This window comes from Crocuta crocuta, unplaced genomic scaffold, assembly GCF_008692635.1.
Source record: "Crocuta crocuta isolate KB4526 unplaced genomic scaffold, BGI_CrCroc_1.0 scaffold409, whole genome shotgun sequence".
NCBI classification, from domain to species: Eukaryota; Metazoa; Chordata; class Mammalia; order Carnivora; family Hyaenidae; genus Crocuta; species Crocuta crocuta.
This window is the reverse complement of record NW_027528006.1, coordinates 716,223-734,035: the sequence shown is the minus strand read 5'-3', so window position 1 is coordinate 734,035 and position 17,813 is coordinate 716,223. Positions and strand designations below refer to the sequence as shown.

The following is a 17,813-nucleotide window of genomic DNA, read 5'->3' as shown; positions in this document are numbered from 1 at the left end:
TGGACACTCATATCGTGTCCAGTCATCCAAGCTAAAAATTTTAGCGTTCTTTGACTTATAAAAATCTCCCATAAAATTCCACTCCAACTTAAAATTAATTGCTAAATGCTATTAGATATAATACCTTAATGTCTTTCCCAATTATCCTCTTCTTTTTATTTCTACTAACAAAATCCTAGTTTATACCTTCAAAATTGTATACGTTGGCCATTTTAAGTCTTATTCTAGTCTTTGTGCTTCTATTCTCTTCTTCCCCCATTGCTACTGCTAATGCTGAATCTCTCCCCCTTGCTACTCAGTTTACTTGATTTAAACTGTTTTAGGCATGATGGTTTCTACTAGTCTTAGCAGTGTCTGTATGTTCCTTTCCTTCTTTCCTACCAGTGTGCTGAACATCTGATGTTCCAACCATACTCTCTACTTACTATGTCCCAAATATGCTCTACTGCTTTCTTACCTCTCCTCCTAACCTCATACTTCCTCTCTTTGGTATGCCCTTACAGCATATCTGGATTTCAAAATCCTTGTGAGTTCGAATAAATTGTTTAAACATTTCTGCAGTGAAGTTTAGCAAATTTGAAGACAGTTTTCAGAAAAATAGTTCTTTTCATACTGAAAATGTATTCCAATCTGGATACACAGGCATAATGGGCATTCATTTGGCAAGCTAGGTAGCTAAATCCATATTGGTAATGATTGGCATTAAAAAAAAAAAGTAGACATATGAAGGAAGAGAGTATCTCCTCATATATCTTAATTTTGACTCACATAGTTTGCTATATACCTTTTGTTCCTTCTATGTAAAATACTGAACAGCTGTTTAATAGAGCTTAACAAGCATTTTGATCTTTCCACTTTGGTATCCTGAATCTCCTTACTGACTAACTTTACATTTTAATCAAATGAATTTTAATCTTTTTCAAAAGAGTCATGCATATAACTTTAGCATTTCAAGAGATGTTTCTGTATACTGGACAAAACAATATAGGGTGAGTTGATGACTGGTCATAGGACAGCAGGTCTGGGAGATGACTAGGGCTTGGCATATGTTTAGAATCAATGAGATCACAATTGGAACAGGGGTTTCCAAGAGATATGGTGGGACTGTGAGGAGGCAAAATAGATCACTTTTAAGCAAAATGTAGTAGAGACAGATCAGATAAGCAGTATCCAGAAGAAGATTAAACAAAGGAGGCAGTCTTTCATCAAGTTTTTAAGCAGCACCAGGGAGAGCTCCCAGCAAATGGCAGTCTCCACTTGCAGGAAACTGATGATGTGTTCTTTTACCACTGGCTAGGAAATTTTTAGATGGACCTGATACCCAAGGTAATCTATCTGAAAGCATAGATCTCTGGCCTGTCTAGTCAGATCTCAATCCTCAGTGAATGAGGCTTTATTCTCATATATCTAAAAATTATTGGTATACTAACCCAGGTTGATTTGGAGCTTGAGTTAGAAGATTAATATTAGTGGAAAGAGATTCTCCTAAAGTCTCAAGTTCATTGTGGTCAGTTCCCCAACCCCCATCATATAATCATGCTAGAGAAATGGGCTGAAGAGAGTCACCTGGCTCAAATTTATACCCTCCTTCGCAGGGTAGCCCACAGCCAGGTAACTCTTTTCCTAACTTAGAACAACTCTGAAGAGCCAGTAAAACTTCAAGCCTTTCATGGGGTCACCTGAAGCTTCACTGGGACTGTACCATAGCCCAACTTCTTATTTAGCTTAGTCCTGCTTCATTCTCTTCTCCCACAAATGTTGACTCTGAGAATACCTACCATGGAAAAGACGCTAAACAACCAGACAGACAGAATAATTCAGCTAGTTCTATCTAATCTAAATTCATCATTAACTATCACAGTGCTGACACAATTGGCACATAAATATAGTAGCCATGGTGGCAGAGACGGAGGCTAAGCATGGGCTATAGATCATGGGTTCTCCTCACCAAAGCTCATACTGCTACTGTTGTAGCAGAATTCCAACCTGCTAGCAACAGAGACCAATGATGAGCACCTCATGACACTATCACTTGAAGAAAATAATTAGTCATTTGGTGGAAAGTCTATTATATTTGATCCTTTCTACCATGTTAAGGAGCATCGATATATCTTGTCAGTAACTGACATGTATTCCAAGTGTGAGTGTGGCTTTATTGTCCATAGTTTTAACTAATACCATCCTTCAAGGGCTTACAGAATGTCTGCTACACTAACACACCATCTGTTATAACTTTTCATCAGATATTTGGGTCCACTTCACAACATAGGATGTATGATAGTCCATGATCATGAAGTCCCTTGGTCCTGTCACATATTACACATGCAGTGGCTTATGGCCTCATTGAGTATGTAATGACTTATCAAAAGCACAGCTAAGGTGACAGCTTGAAGACATTACCCAGCAAGGATGATAGTATTATTCTGCAGGACACAGTATACACAGTGAACAAATGACTATTATAGAATGCAACAAACCCAACAGATAGAATGCATAAGTCTGAGAACCACATAATAGAAGTAAGCAGTGGCCCTGCTTACCACTGTTTTCAGTGGCCCACTTGAAGAACTTGTGCTTCCTAAATCTGCAACTCTGTCACCAAGGGACAAACAAAGGTCACAATAAACTTTAAACTACAGCTATTGCCTAGACATTCCAGGTTCCTCATTCCAAGGTACCAGGAGGCAAGAAGAGAAATTGCCATCCAGGCAGGAATAACTGACTCACCTCATCAAGAGCGGGTAGGGCTTCCATTACACAATATGGATAAGGGAGAATGAATAGGTGTGACATTCAGGCTGTTAAGTGGGACGTCTCATGGCTATGTACAACAGCCTCAAAAGACCATGATAACCAGGAACGTGGACCCTTTAGGGATAAGGGCTTGGTCATCCCACCAGATAAGCCATCCAAAGCAGCAGAGTTGCTAACTAAGGATAAGGCAATCTAGAATAGACAATAAAGGAGGGAGAGGCTAAGTACCCATTGGAGCCTGGAGACCTGCTGCAGCTGCAGATCAACTTTCTCTTATCTGTCCTCCTAAGAAAAAGAGTCCCACCAGAGTCCTGAATGAGTTACATGTGGAAACAAGTCACTCAAGGGTTGGGGGTTGGACTGTCAGGGAAGCTGTGATGTCCTTCTCAAATCCATCTTCAAAATGGAAGAAATGATTTTTCACCTGCTATGAAGATGACTGAAGGCTCTCCTATCTGTTCTCATCTCCTTAAGAATTACCACAAGCTTAAGAGAGCCATGTTGCCTCTCACAGCAGCCCATATCCAATGACTGGTAACCATGGAGTTATAAGGGCTAGGCCTCCTCACCTTATCTTGGGACAGCCCTAGAAGGGCCCAGCTCCAAGCAGCCCCCAAGGCTGGCTGAAGCCTTAGTTACATTTGCATCACCACCCAACTTTCCCTGCTTCCAAACCCTGCTTCCATCCTTTTCTAAGAACAAAGTTCTTGCGTACTAATCTTCCATTTTAAAGTCTGCTTCCTCGGGCACTCGATCGATGACCTTTATTAACAGTAAGTGGATCAGATATAAACTTCTGTTAATGTCTAAAACAGGCATAACTTCATGGTCTGTGAAAAAAAATTCCAATTCTTTCATGAGTATTTAGTTATATCATCAATGTGTTCAGTTGATGGACATGTATAAGCTCTCTGAACTGACTCTCATTTTTACCCAATAGAATTATAGATATATAAATTTTAAAACATCCTTAATTTTTTGGAAAATATCTTAATTCTGAAGAGAACTGAAGTTGTAACGCTTTAATGTCTATAATCCTAGACATATTTAGTATATGTGTATAGTATATATAGTATAATTTTTGATAAATGTATCCCAAGTTTTAGTTTCAGGAAGATCATTACTCAAGTACAGCAAACTATGATCTGTCTGATCAGGACAAGGAATGTGTTGATTAATCATATTCTCCTTCATAGAGATTCCATATGTACTACATTTGAATTAGCAATTTTCAAATGATTCAAACACATCGATATACATTTAATATCCAGGTGACTCTGAAAATAATCTAATACCTTTTTTAAATGAGTCAAAAGTCATTTTAGGATCCTCTTACATTACAGGTTTATCAATATAGATACTGTAATTTAGACTTGCAGGAACAATTGCTAAGAAATACTTCCTATACATCTCCTGGTAGACCCCAGAATGACTATTATACTGTCATAACACATTTTGAACCACATATTCTAGGTGAAAAGACCACCAGAGACCAGAATGCTATCCTTTAACTGTAGCCCACAGTCATAAGAAAAATAGATGAGGTGTCTGTTTAGCTTTCAAGTTATAAACCAGTTAGTCGGTATGTGTGACTTAAGAATAACTGGAGAAAAAAAGTGAACAGTACTAATAAACAAATGCAAAAATGTGATAGGTCGGTGGTGAGTATCATGTGTACCTTTCCCTTCTGCTCCATGGAAATCACTGTCAATGAGCACCTCCTTCATTAGCATCTTTGTTCACAAAAGAATACAAGGTTGTTCTGATGTATTTCCTCTGAACAACTACAACTCACTTTATGAATACATCTGACATGCACTCAGTATCATTGCAGCACTCACCCTACCTAGTTGTCAAGGAAACAGACATCACCATCACTTAGGAAGTAGTGAAAAGAAATCTGTAAAAGAACAGAAATGTATTGTATATTGCAGGGTAAGAGTTTCTTTCTCTGAAGGAGAATTTGATGAGTTTCCTATTTTAATGAATTGAACTCAAACTCACTGCAAAGCATAAAATCTGAGCATGACAAATAAGATGCTAAAAACAATGCTCACTGATGGCAGAATAATAACAAGGGTGAATTGGCTTTATATTTACAGATAGATTTATTACAGAGTATATTCATTATACCCAACATAAGGTATGCTATGTCACATCTGAAAATTACTAAACTGGCTTAATTTAGTGAATTTGTCACTTTTTAAAAAAATTAGCAATTACAAACAAGTATATAAACAGTTGACTAAATGCAACTAATTCATTTCAAGTTGTAAATCTATTTGCTTGGGAGATGTGTTTTTGTTAAAGTCAATATATTGAAATGATTAAGAACTCTGCTTTTAATTCAAATATCCTTGGGCCGCCTGGGTGGCTCAGTCAGTTAAGCGTCGAACTTCGGCTCAGGTCATGATCTCACGGTTCGTGGGTTCAAGCCCTGTGTTGGGTTCTGTGCTGACAGGTAACTCAGAGCCTGGAGCCTGCTTCGGATTCTGTGTCTCGCTCTCTCTCTGACCCTCCCCTGTTCCCTGTTCATGCTATCTCTCTCTCAGGAAAAAAAATAAATTAAATAAATTAAAAAAATTCAAATATCCTTGTAATCAAACTGCAGCCTATTTACAAAAGGAGAGAAAAAGATGGCCCATTCAGAGGGGTTTAAATGAAAATAATGGGATTATTTACAGAGGTGTGGGGAAGTTGAAAGAAAATAATAACAGATGGTGAAGAACCCCAGGACCAGCAAAAATGAAAGTTTCTTGAGAACTCCCAAGTACTCAAGAAATGGTATTCCCAGAATTTGGTTAGAGTAAAAAGAATACCCAACAGAAACAATAGCTACTTAGGAAAGCAGACCCTCTATGCAGCAGGGCAGGAAGGGAGAGGGAGTGTAGAGTAATGAAAAGTAACACCATTTTTCTCTTCTTGCGCCATCAAGGTTGCTGAGCTTTCCCTTTTGTTGAAGCCAATCAGAAGTCAGAGAAAAAGAGAGCCTGGATGATGTAGTGTGTATAGTTCAACCTCCCAGAGCAAAGCAGAGTGGAAAACTGATCTAGGGAAGCAAATGGAAAATAATATCCAACATATCCTCTTATTAGTTATATTACCAGAGACATATTACTTCATCTATGTATCTGTTTCATCATCTCTAAAATATACTTGATAAAAGTATCTTTCTTACAGGGATGCCATGGGAATAATATATGAAAATAGCTAGAAAATCATAACTCAATAAGTCTCACTGATTATTATTTTTCCATGTCAATTTTTTTAAATTAAAAATGTCAAAGTATTCATGCCATGAGATACAGAGAAGGTAACTTGAGAAGTTGAAAATTGTGAAGATATTCAAAACATAAAACCCTAAATATATACAACCATGTTAACATTAAACAGAATAGTAGCTTGACATTTTTTGCATTCTTCAAAAAAGAATTACTTTTCAAGTTATAAAAAGTAATTCATTATTAGTTATAAAATGCATAAACACATTTCCTGGTTTTGATCTCCCTATAGCAGAGACATTAATTTCTTTCACATTAATAGCTTTTGCGGTCTGTGGTCTACAGACAGAAAGAGGGCTCCCCAAAGATGTCCATGTCCATATCCTAATCCTATCCTGGGAATACCTTACTTTACTTTGTAAAAGGGATTTTGCTGATAGGATTAAGTTAAGGATTTTGAAATGAAGAGATTATCCTGGATTACTCTGGTGGGCTCAAGGTAACCATAAGGGTCCTCAGGAGAGGAAGGCAAGAGGGTCAGGGGGAGAGAAATTGCTGAGATGACGGGAGCAGAGGCTGGAGTGATTAGAGGAAGGGATTGGGGTCTCTAGGAACGCACATAGACTCTAGAACTGGAAAAGGCAAGGGAACTAACTTCCCCCTAGAGCCTCCGGAAGGAATGCAGCCCTGTAGACACCTTAAATTTAGGACTTTTGACTTTCAGAATTGGAAGATAATACATTTGTGTTATATTAAGCCACTAAATTTGTGGTATTTTGTTACAATAGAAATTTTAAAAAGCAAAGAAACTAATGTAGGGTCTGGGCTAATTGTTTCTCTCCAGCTTCCTAGATGCATTTTCTGTCTTTCTCCATCTTGATCTGTGCCACAAAAGGCTCACTTTCGGCTTCTGGCTGAGATCAACGAAAGGAAGGTAGTGGCTGGCAATGGGAAGCCTGGAAGACAGAGGCCAGCATATTTATCCTTACATGACCACCCAATCACTGCCATTTTGGCCATTGGCATCTGGCCTTTCAAAGCTTCCAGGATCCAAGGCACAGGGATGATGATAACTCCCCACTGTTGCTAGTCCCAGATGTTTTACTACCCTGTTGTTTCCTCTAACCCTCACCACACTTCCCTAAATAGTCTCTTCATTAATAACTCTCATTAAACCCTTTGAGTATGCCATCTCTTTGCTGCCAGATACACTGTCCAATTCAATACAAAGTATCTGTTTCATAACTATTCATTTAAAAGTTTAATTAATGGAGTCTTAAATTGTCCTTGAGATGCTCTGAAGGAATCCCAGGCATAAGAAAGTTTGCCAGGACAATAGTCTATCAGTAATTACAATTTTAAGTTGTTCATTTTTCTAACTGAATTATAACATCTGTCCCCACTACAGAGAAACAAAATCCTCACCCATTAAGACAACAACAACAACACACATGTATAGTGGCTATTCATATTTGCATACACAAAGTAACATTTACAAAAAATGTTACAAAAATACCTTCAAAGAGAGAAAAATGTGTTCCAGACACTTTTAAAACTAATTAGCAATGGCAGACAGAAGAATAGAGACATTTTTCATAAGGTAATATAATTCACTGCAGTATTGAAGGTCAATTAGATGTACAGATCATTACAGGAATAAATAAATGGTAAGAAGAATTTAATTTTAAAAGTATATGTGCCCATTAGGAGCACATTTGTTTTATTTATAGTCTATAAAACCTATTACCATGGCTGTTTTTAGAAACTATATCAGTGAAATGCCAAATATCTGGACTGATCAAAAATACTTAGTCAATCTTCTGGAAATTTGCTAATATGGAAAATAAATATCCAAATGACTGATATCCAAAATGCATTTATCACTTTACATCTGGCTCTTTTATACTGTGTGTATACATAGATCAACTTAATTATGACCAAGTAAGAGCTGGGTTAAAGTTGCTAATAGAAGGAACTTTCCTCTGTATGTAAATCACGTACTTTCACACTTCACTGAATTAGATAAATTAGGGAAAGCAATAAAATGAATAATTTTTAAAACGCTCCACCAGTGCCCTCAAATTGGTTAAATAACTGTACTTGATGCAAATCTTGAAGTTCTTTCTCCATCTTGCAAATCATCAAACCCTACAGAATAATTTCTGCTATAGGCAGATGATGAAAGATTGTGGGAAATAAAGCTAAAGTTCCCCACCGAGTGGGCTTGAGATTTTTCACATAAATTAAAATTGGTTGTGATTACCATTTTGCTATAAGTTCGACCTCTTCTCACTTTACTCATGGATGAATGTCACAAAGAACAGAGGACTGGGGATGGCGCAATACACATTACTGCTCCTGGAAATACCACAAAGAGTCTTAGATACAGAGACACAATAGTGTCAGTTCTATATTCTCACTGAAACAAAGATACAAGAGCAGGCTTCACTCTCTAGATAATGCATATTTTAAAAATGCCTCAAATCAAAGGATTATAAAAATACAAAACTAATTAAATATGCATATGAAGGTTATAATTTTAGCACTTGCTTTTTGCTATAAAATAGGTTCCTTTTTCTAAAGCATATTAAGAACAGAAAAGATTTATTATGCTCATGTTGTATGAATTAAACACTTGTATGAACTGCACTGAGCTGCCTTCATTAGACTTAAGGGTACTTGTTAGTAAAACATAATGTGCTTGAAGTACATACATATGTGTGAACGCTTGCATTTCCAAGGCCAGTTTAACATTTTTATACAATTTTATAATAAATAATTTATACTTTTTAAGAGAACTAAGATGGGACTCTAATCAATATATATGATAATTAGTCTGTCTTTGGTATGAGGTATTAGCTTCTCTTTAAATTGATGTGTACTGTATTATAATATGTCTGCAATCTAAGTTATAAGGTTGTGATATTATATAACACATTACATCATGGATAGTGCTTACAAAATCTATGCATAGCATTTATGAATATGGGCTCATATTAGTATCAACTGGCATATTACATACATACATTTAGACATATATATAGATACATATATGTGCACATATACACACATATATACATATATATGTACATATGTGTATGTATGTCTATATATAAAACTTGCCTGGCATTGCTAAGAAAAAAATAAAGCTACATATTTCTACCTGGCTAGAAAACATATAACCATCAGCAGATTATTAACTAGCAATTAATTCTTAGTGTACTTCCTTCCCATTCTTTTTTTAAAAATTTTTTAATGTTTATTTATTTTTGAGAGATAGACAGAATGTGAGCAGGGGAAGGGCAGAAAGAGAAGCAGACACAGGATCTGAAGCAGGCTCCAGGCTCTGAGCTAGCTGTCAGCACAGAGCCCAACGCGGGGCTTGAACCCACGAACTGTGAGATCATGACCTGAGCCGAAGTTGGCCGCTTAACCAACTGAGCCACTCAGGTGCCCCACTTCCTTCCCATTCATAAGCCTTTTGCCATCTGAAAAGAAACAGATCTACTATATCCTTCCTAATGGTACTATCACTGCCACCAGTGATAATAACTATGTGTAAACACATTTTCTGTAACACATTATTACTATAACTATAGTAATAATAATGATGATGATGATAATGCTATCACTACTGCTGTCACTACAGTGCCTATAAAATCAATCTGCTTGGTATTTATGAACTATTTTCATATCAATTATCTTATTTCTTTCACATCAACCTTGTGATGTGAAAATATAGTCTTTAATGTTGAGGCATAGACGTATGCATTGAAGGTGGTAGAATAGGAAAATTAGATTTATTTGTCTCCTTATCTCTTGCAACTAAGACTTCCACTTTACTCTCTCTATCAGTAGGCCTTCTATGCATGTCTTTAGGAAATCTGAAGCAAGTATCTTCGAAATGCTTTTTCTGGGTTGGTGCTTGACAACCAACCAAACTTCAGCTGATGTGGGCCTGCCTCAATCCACCAGAAGCATCAACTGAGAACAATGTGGGTACCTTAAGGGCCAAACAGAAGTAGGGAACAAACAAAGAACGGATAAACCAAGGCTAAGAGAATGTGCCCTACTGTGTGATAGTCCAGATCACCTGGTTGGGCACATGAACTCAGTCTGAACCGGCATGGGCATCCCAATGACTCTCACAGAGTTCAGAGTTTGGCAGGATATCTTCTCAAGCAACCTGGCAATGGTATCAAAAGATGTAGAAAGAAGGTGCTAAGAATCACTTGCTTCATCATGGTGCCTTCTCAAGGGGCAGCAATGCCCGTTCCCTTTCCTTCTGATTCACCAGGTGACCTGGATATGAAGCAACATTTCAGTTTACAGATTGCAGGAGACAAGTGTATAAAACACCCAGCAAGAACAAGGACCAAGAAACTGAAAAATGAATTTGGTGCCCTTTTGGCTGCTAAGCTGGTCGATGGTAATTGCTTACTCACCTCAAGCAAGAACTTGATGTAAATGCATGTTCTATGGCATCTTTCCAGGAGTTACGGAGAGGAAAGAAGGTGCAGTATTGTGCTTACATTACACCTTTTTCAATAACATTAAGTGGAAAGATTTGTGGAAGATTTCATCCTTTGAATACTGAAATTCAATCCAAACACTCAAAGATAACTTTCATTTTCTGACTTTCCCCCCAAGAAATTACAAGTTATCCTAACTAATTTAGACAAGCAACCCACATTTCCTTTCAGATAACTCTGTAATTATTTTGTAGACAAGGCTTGTAACACTTACTTGAAAGACTAGAAATCTGAGAAATGCACAATTCTCTAGCTGGAACTTCAGAAGGAATTCGGAAAGGGCCTCCTTCTCTAATAAATGGTTATTCAACCAGTGGGTAGAATCTCACTTCCTCCAACTTTAGGGAGAAACTCACCATAGACTAAACCTATTTTGGGCCAAGGACATTTTGATGAATAGATAATAAGAGACTTTCTGTAAATGCTAGAAGAGAGTTGAACTGTTCTTCATTTTGTCTCAGTTAGAAGTATTTATTTGCCCACCCAAAAAGCTTCCCAAAATATAGCTTATTGAGATTATTAAAAAAGATAAATATTTAGAAGGACACAACATACGCAACATATTTTTAGAAAATGTTGTTGATATTAGCAGCGGCAGCTGGTTGTTTATTTTATACAATTTTGAAACAAAGACCAATCGGGATAAATCCTACAAGTTCTCACTAATATACTGATTCAGGATATGATAGTTAATAATGCTTTCTTTTAACAAAGTAGATATTAGCTATTAGATATTATGTATTATAAGCAGATCAATGGATATCTTTAGAATAATGCTTTCTCTTAAGTATACATATATATGATACACACATAAAACCTGTATCTCATACATGTATGTATGTATGCATCCCATCAACATAGGCCATTTCAAACAACACTGAAATGTCTTGAAATAAAGTCTAGAATTATTAATTACATTATGTTCCTACATATATAATTATATGTGTCATGGATAGATTATGGGTGATCTATCCCCAATTCAATGCAATATGACACAACATTGTGTGTTGGAAAGAATTTAAAGTATTTGTGTCTTGGTTTGGTGATTTTGGGGGAGGAGTCGAGGAAATGGAGGTTTGCTTTAAATAGGGATAATTCTATGATTAGGTATCTTAACAAATCTTTTCTAGACGGAGGGAATACTAGAAAAAAATAAAGCTGTAAGCATCAATCATTTAAATTAACCAGGAGACGTTTGACATTTCTGTGGTTGGCACAGCGCCCCATGCTTAGACAAAACTATCCAGTGGTCTTTTTCTTTACAGTCACAGACAACCCTCACTTCATGATGATAGTCGGTGATACTGTTTTGGTGGGTCAAACAGGAGAAAACTGCATCTTAGCTGGGAGGGCTAAGTAAGCTCCTAACAACTAGCAGTACTGAGGGCCATTTGTAAGTGTCAGACCAAGTTCCTTAATGTCAGCAGCTACTTTTCTCTAGAAATAAATCTCTAGAGATATTCTATTTTCCTTCTGGAATGGCTTCCTTCTAGAAAAGATTTACCTTCTAATACCATTTTACTAACACATTCCACAGTTCTCGATGGTGTGCAGTCTCCCTTGCTGCAATGAACAATAAACTCAGCCTGTTTGACTCCAGGTAAATTCCTAATGGTCTATTGTTGGGAAGGTATTAACGTACTTGAACATTTCATAACAATATCATGTGATGTGATTTTTTTGTTTTATGTTTTATTAATTTTATTAATTTAATTTTGAAAAAGAGAGACAGACAGACAGAGCACAAGCAGAGGAGGGGCAAAGGGAGAGGGAGACAAAGAATCTGAAGCAGGCTCGAGACTCTGAGCTGTTAACACAGAGTGTAAGGTGGTGCTTGAACACACAAACCATGAAATCATGACCCGAGCCGAGGTCAGATGCTTACCCTGACTGAACCACACGGGCTGCCTTGTGTGATTCAATTTTTTTTTTAAAAATGCTTATTTATTTATTTTGAGGGACAGAGAGAGAGGAAGAGAGAGAGAGAGAGAGAGCATGCACACCTATGTGCCCAAGCTGGGGAGGGTCAGAGACAGAGGAAGAGTGAGAGAGTGAGAGAGAGAATCCCAAGCAGGCTTCATGCTAGCACAGAGTTCGACTCAGGGCTCAATCCCATGACCATGAGACTATGACCTGAGCTGAAATCAAGAGTCAGATGCTTAACTGAGCTACTCAGGCTCAATTTTTAATAATTATAGATATGTATATTTATAAATATATAATTATATGTTTTATTTTATGTATATATATAGAGAGAAGAGGGCTTTCATTTTTTACTCTTTTTAACTTACATATTTAATTAACATGTTTTTGTATTAATTTTGAAATTTCTTTTATTTTAAGTTTATTTATTTTGAAAGAGAGAGAGAGAGTGGTGAGGAGGGGCAGAGAGAGAGGAAGAGAAAGACAGTCTTAAGCAGACTCTGCACTGTCAGCACAGAACTCAATGCAGGGCTTGAACTCACAAACCATGAGATCATGACCTGAGCTGAAATCAAGAGTTGGATACTTAACCCACTGAGCCACCTAGCACCCCTGAAATCACTTTTATTTTTACCTAATTATTCTTTTTGTATATTTTCTCTTATGTCTCCAGATCTTGTAACAGTTAGAAATTGTATTGGTTGGAGGCAAGAGAGATATGCCTATCTATTTGGCCAAAGAAATGAGGGGTTGTTTCACTGAATGTAAAGGAAACCCATGCGTAGAGCATGGTGGTAAACAGAATTCTAAGATGGCCTCCACACTTCTCACCTCCTGATACACTTACCTTTTGAATGTGGACAGGACCTGTAAATATGATGGGACGTCACTCTTATGATTAGAATACAGTATGTGGGAAAGATGAAAGGACTTTGCAGATGTAATTGAGAACCAAAATCAGTTGTTTTTTTAAATTAATCAAAAGGGAGATTAGGCGTGACTGAGTGGGTCAGTTGTTAAGCATCCAACTGTTGATCTTGGCTCAGGTCATGATCTCACGGTTCGTGGGATCAGGGCCCACGTCGGGCTCCAAGCTGACAGTGCAGAGTCTACTTGAGATTTCCCCCACCCTCCTCTCCCAAGTAAATAAACATTTTTTTAAAAGGGGAGATCATCCTGAGCCACCTGACATCATCAAGCAAAAGCCTTTAAAAGAGGGAATGGGCTCTTTCTGAAGAGAGAGATTCTTCTACTGTCCTTGAAGAAGCTAACAGCCATATTGTGAACTGTGGAGATGGCCACATGGAAAACTCCTGAACTAGATGCTGAGAGTAGTCCCTGACCCAACAGATGGCATGAAGATGGGGACACGAGCCCTATAACTACAATGAAATAAACTATGCCAATATCCTGAATGATCTTGGAAGCAGATTCTTTCCCCAGGCAACACTCTTGATGAAAATGCTGGCTGGCTGACACTGTGACTGGAACCTTGTAAGACCCTCAACAAAGGACTCAGACCTATAGATTCATGACCCAAGCAAACTCTGAGGTAATAGATAGGTGTTGTTTTAAACTGATAAACATGTGGTAATTTGTTAGACAGCAATCTATAATAAAACAGTTCAGAAATCATATGATGGCTCTAGAAAATAATCAGAGGTCCCGACAACTCTTCCATCTATGCATTGTGCATAGCTCCCTCCTCAAGATTATCCCAACGACACAAAATGGCTGCTGGAACTCAGGCCACAATGCCAGTTTCTAATAAAGAAGAAGAGAGAAAAAAAGGGGTGCCTGGGTGGCTCAGTCATTTGGGCTTTTGACACTTGATTTCGGCTCAGGTCATGATCTCACAGTCACAAGATCACGCCCCACATTGGGCTCTGTGCTGACAGTGTGTAGCCTGCTCAGAATTTTCTCTCTCCCTTTCCCCCTGCCTCTCTCTGGCTCATTCTCTTTCTCTGTCTCTGTATCTCTCAAAATAAACAAACTTTTTTTTGAAAAAGAAGAAATAATAAGAGCAAGGGAAGTACATGCTAGCTTGTTACCCTTTTAAAAGTAGTTTTCCCAGAAGACTCACACATAAACTTGGGCCTTATTGGCCACTCCTTTCTACAAGAGAGGCTAAGAAATAGAGAGTTTTAGCTGGAAATATCTAATAAGCAAGCAAACAGAAATAGAATTCTTTTAGCAGGAAAGAAGATGGGTGGAAGGGGCATGGAAATTTGGTGAGCAAATAGCAGCCTCTTCCACAAAGAGAAAAACAAAGGAAAAACACATTTCCTAACATCAGTCTTTCAGTGTCCTTTTATTCTGCTTTAGAACTTTTCTGGTAGGAGATAATTGTCTAAGCATAATGCCTACAGAAGTTCAGAAGCATATTAAAAAGCAAGCTTCTGACCAGAGTACAAAGGAAGGTTTCTAATAAACACTAATAATCTTGATCTTGCTCCATTTCTTCTGCCCCCAAATGCCTCATATCCTTTCCTGTCTTTAACAGCTATTTGTTCACCTACTGGATTCATGCCCTGTCCTGTGGAAAGACCCACAAATATGAGCCACAGGCAAAGAAGCTGCCTGATCCTTTCCTTGATCGGAGATGTTTAAGCCCCAAATCCAAAACACGCAGAGAAATAAATCGTATATTTAAGCACCATCATGTTTAAGTCATTTCCCTTTACCCTTCTCTCTGCCTCACAGCAAAGCCTGTGTGTTGCCAAATGATTAGACAGAACGAACATGACTATTTGAGGATCAGATGTGAAGGTCAGCTCATGGCAGTTTAAGTTTACAAAGAAGAAGGGATGACCTAGGAATATTCTGGAGACCCATCCACAAGGGAACGAAAGAGGAAGGTAGCTAACCTGTCTGGGAAGCCTTAGGCTGCAGCCAGGTATTGAAGGCAATGCCCAAAAGGTATAAAGAGCTCAGACATAAATAAGGTTGCCTCTAGGACCCACTGGAAGACAGAACAGAGTGTTCAGGATTTTTGCTCTGGTGAACCAGCCAGCTACTGACATCTGAGGAAATTCAGCCAAAGGCAGTAGGATTCCAACAATCTGGGAGATCATTTGATAGTTCATCAAAGATTTGCAGAAAGCCAATGGTTTATAAGAATGGCACAGAAATGGACTCTCTCCTTAAAAACTTAAGAGTTTCTGGGGATAGTAAAAAGCCTATACCTAAAAAAAGAAAAAAAAGAAAGAAAAGAAAAGACCAGACTTAAACAAAGTACCCAGGGGCCCCTAAAAGTAGAAAGTGATATAAAAAATTACTCCCAAAGTGCTGGAAATTACAGGATTAATTTCACTTTGGGGAAATCAGCATATTTGAGAATCCTTCTTCAAAGTGTATGCTGGGATCCCTAACCCTGATATAGAAGAGGACAGAAAAGTGCCTAAGAATATAGAATTAGGTCACAGAAAATTCATATTGGTATTCTTGAGCAATTACTGACAAAACACCAAGCAGGCTAATGGTTGAGGCATGTTTCTTCTTCTTTCTCTTTAAACACCTGATTTCATCACATACAATGCTGTGCATTTGCCCTCTGCCCTATAATCTCACTGTAAAAAGTATATAGCAATAATAATCATAACAATAATAATAAAGATCAAGGCAATGTAATACTCAGTCTCTTCCTTGAGATCTATTTTTAATAGCTTTATGAAAGTATAATTGACATATGATAAACTGTACATATTGAAAGTGTATGATTTTGTAGATGGGTTGATAGATAGATATTTGTGAAACTATCACTTCAGTTAAAATAATGGAACTGCAAAAGATAGATCACTTCCAAAATTTTTCTGAAGCCCCTGGGCAATCCTTCCTGCTGCTTCTCTCTGTCACCAACCCCCGCCCTCAAGCCCTAATGGATCTGTCACTACACGTTAATCTGTATTTCCTAGAATTTTATATAAGAGGAATCACACAGTGTTCATTTGTTGGTCTTACTTCTTTCACTCAGCATATTTATTTTGGGCTATATCCAGGCAATAGCACATTACAATAGTTCATTTCAGTGTTGAGTGGTATTTCAATGTATACCACTTGTTTTTAGGTCTATCATTTTTGTTTCCTTTTCAACGTCTTTCTTTTCTCTTCCTTATTGTCAGCATGCTTATTATAAAAGCTTTCATAATGGTACAAAAAGATAAAGAAATGGTAAAAAAAAAAAATCACCTAAAGAAAGCTTCGGTATTTAAGTTAAAAACCAACAAACAAAACTAAGCAAAAATACCTGAAGACTAAAGAGCCTTTATGAGTGTCAAAGAAGTAAGTCTCTACCAGAGTTAGTAAGTGAGGCTTGATGGAACCGAGGGATGCTATTTCGGTCGTGGTCCCCATGCTTAGAGCCCTGTAAACTGCTTAGGGCTACTTATTCATTCTTCCAAAGGCTGTCACGTAACGTGTTTTGCTTGTACAGAACGTGTCTCAGTAAGGAGAGATTATGAAATAAGGCAAGATGCTAAATCTAGAAACACAAGGGGAATATTTAACAAGAAAAATCCTGGAGACCCCCAGGTTAATAGCAACCAATAATCTTTATAAATCAGTAGTACCCCAAAGTTCATGGCATGAGCACAGAGAGAGAATGCAACTTTGATTACCATGTGTTATCAGGAGTTTTTCTACTATTGAACCGCAAATAATTTCTTTTAACATTAAAAATCTTTAGGTGTTCCCCATTGGCCAGGATATACACTCAGCAGCTGCTGCTTTTAGCCTAGCAAAGATCAACCTGACCTTGGCCAATCGGCTTGTACTTTGAAGAGTGTGCTTTGTGAAACACGTGAGTGGAGAAGTATTCATGCTTGGCAGAATTTGCTGTCTCTTTTGCTCAGTATTTTACCATGATTAATCCCCATCCATCTCTCTCTGGTACTGCTGCTACCAATGCTGTCAGTCTCATATTTCTTCTCTATAGCAGACACCTTTCAAATGTTGCTGGATTCTGGCTGGGTGTGACCTTTTATGGGGCACTGCTGCCTCCTATCAGGCTTTTATGGGCCTGGTGGTTTGTGCACATGTGCAGACATTCTGACCCTGTGACCTCCAGAATAGATTCTATGAGAACAACTATATCTGACCTTTTCAACATTTTGGACACCCAAACTCTCTCAAGTGCATGGGCGTGAAGAATGCTCCCTGGTGGTTTGAGCTTACATTCTTCTCACATCAGAAGAAACCGTCTACCAGAACGTGAAGCCAGGTCAGCAATGCTAACCTAACAGCAATGTTGCCGGCAGCCCTTCAAGTTGCTGGCATGAATTGGAACATAAGGTGGTGTTTTCACATTTCATTCTTCTCTTTATTGTGGTTTAAGTGAGCAGTTCCAAATATATGAATTACACTTTCTGTATAATCCAATCGGTAG

At 37.8% G+C, this 17,813-nt stretch overlaps 1 long non-coding RNA gene across 1 annotated transcript; it reads left to right on the top strand.

Annotated features, from left to right (window-relative positions):
- The first annotated feature begins 1,119 nt into the window (after window positions 1-1,119).
- On the top strand, window positions 1,120-13,845 carry LOC144222415 (uncharacterized). Its single transcript, XR_013332398.1, has 3 exons — window positions 1,120-1,326; window positions 12,045-12,107; window positions 13,596-13,845. It is a non-coding gene; the product is annotated as an uncharacterized LOC144222415 (long non-coding RNA).
- The last annotated feature ends 3,968 nt before the right edge of the window (window positions 13,846-17,813 follow it).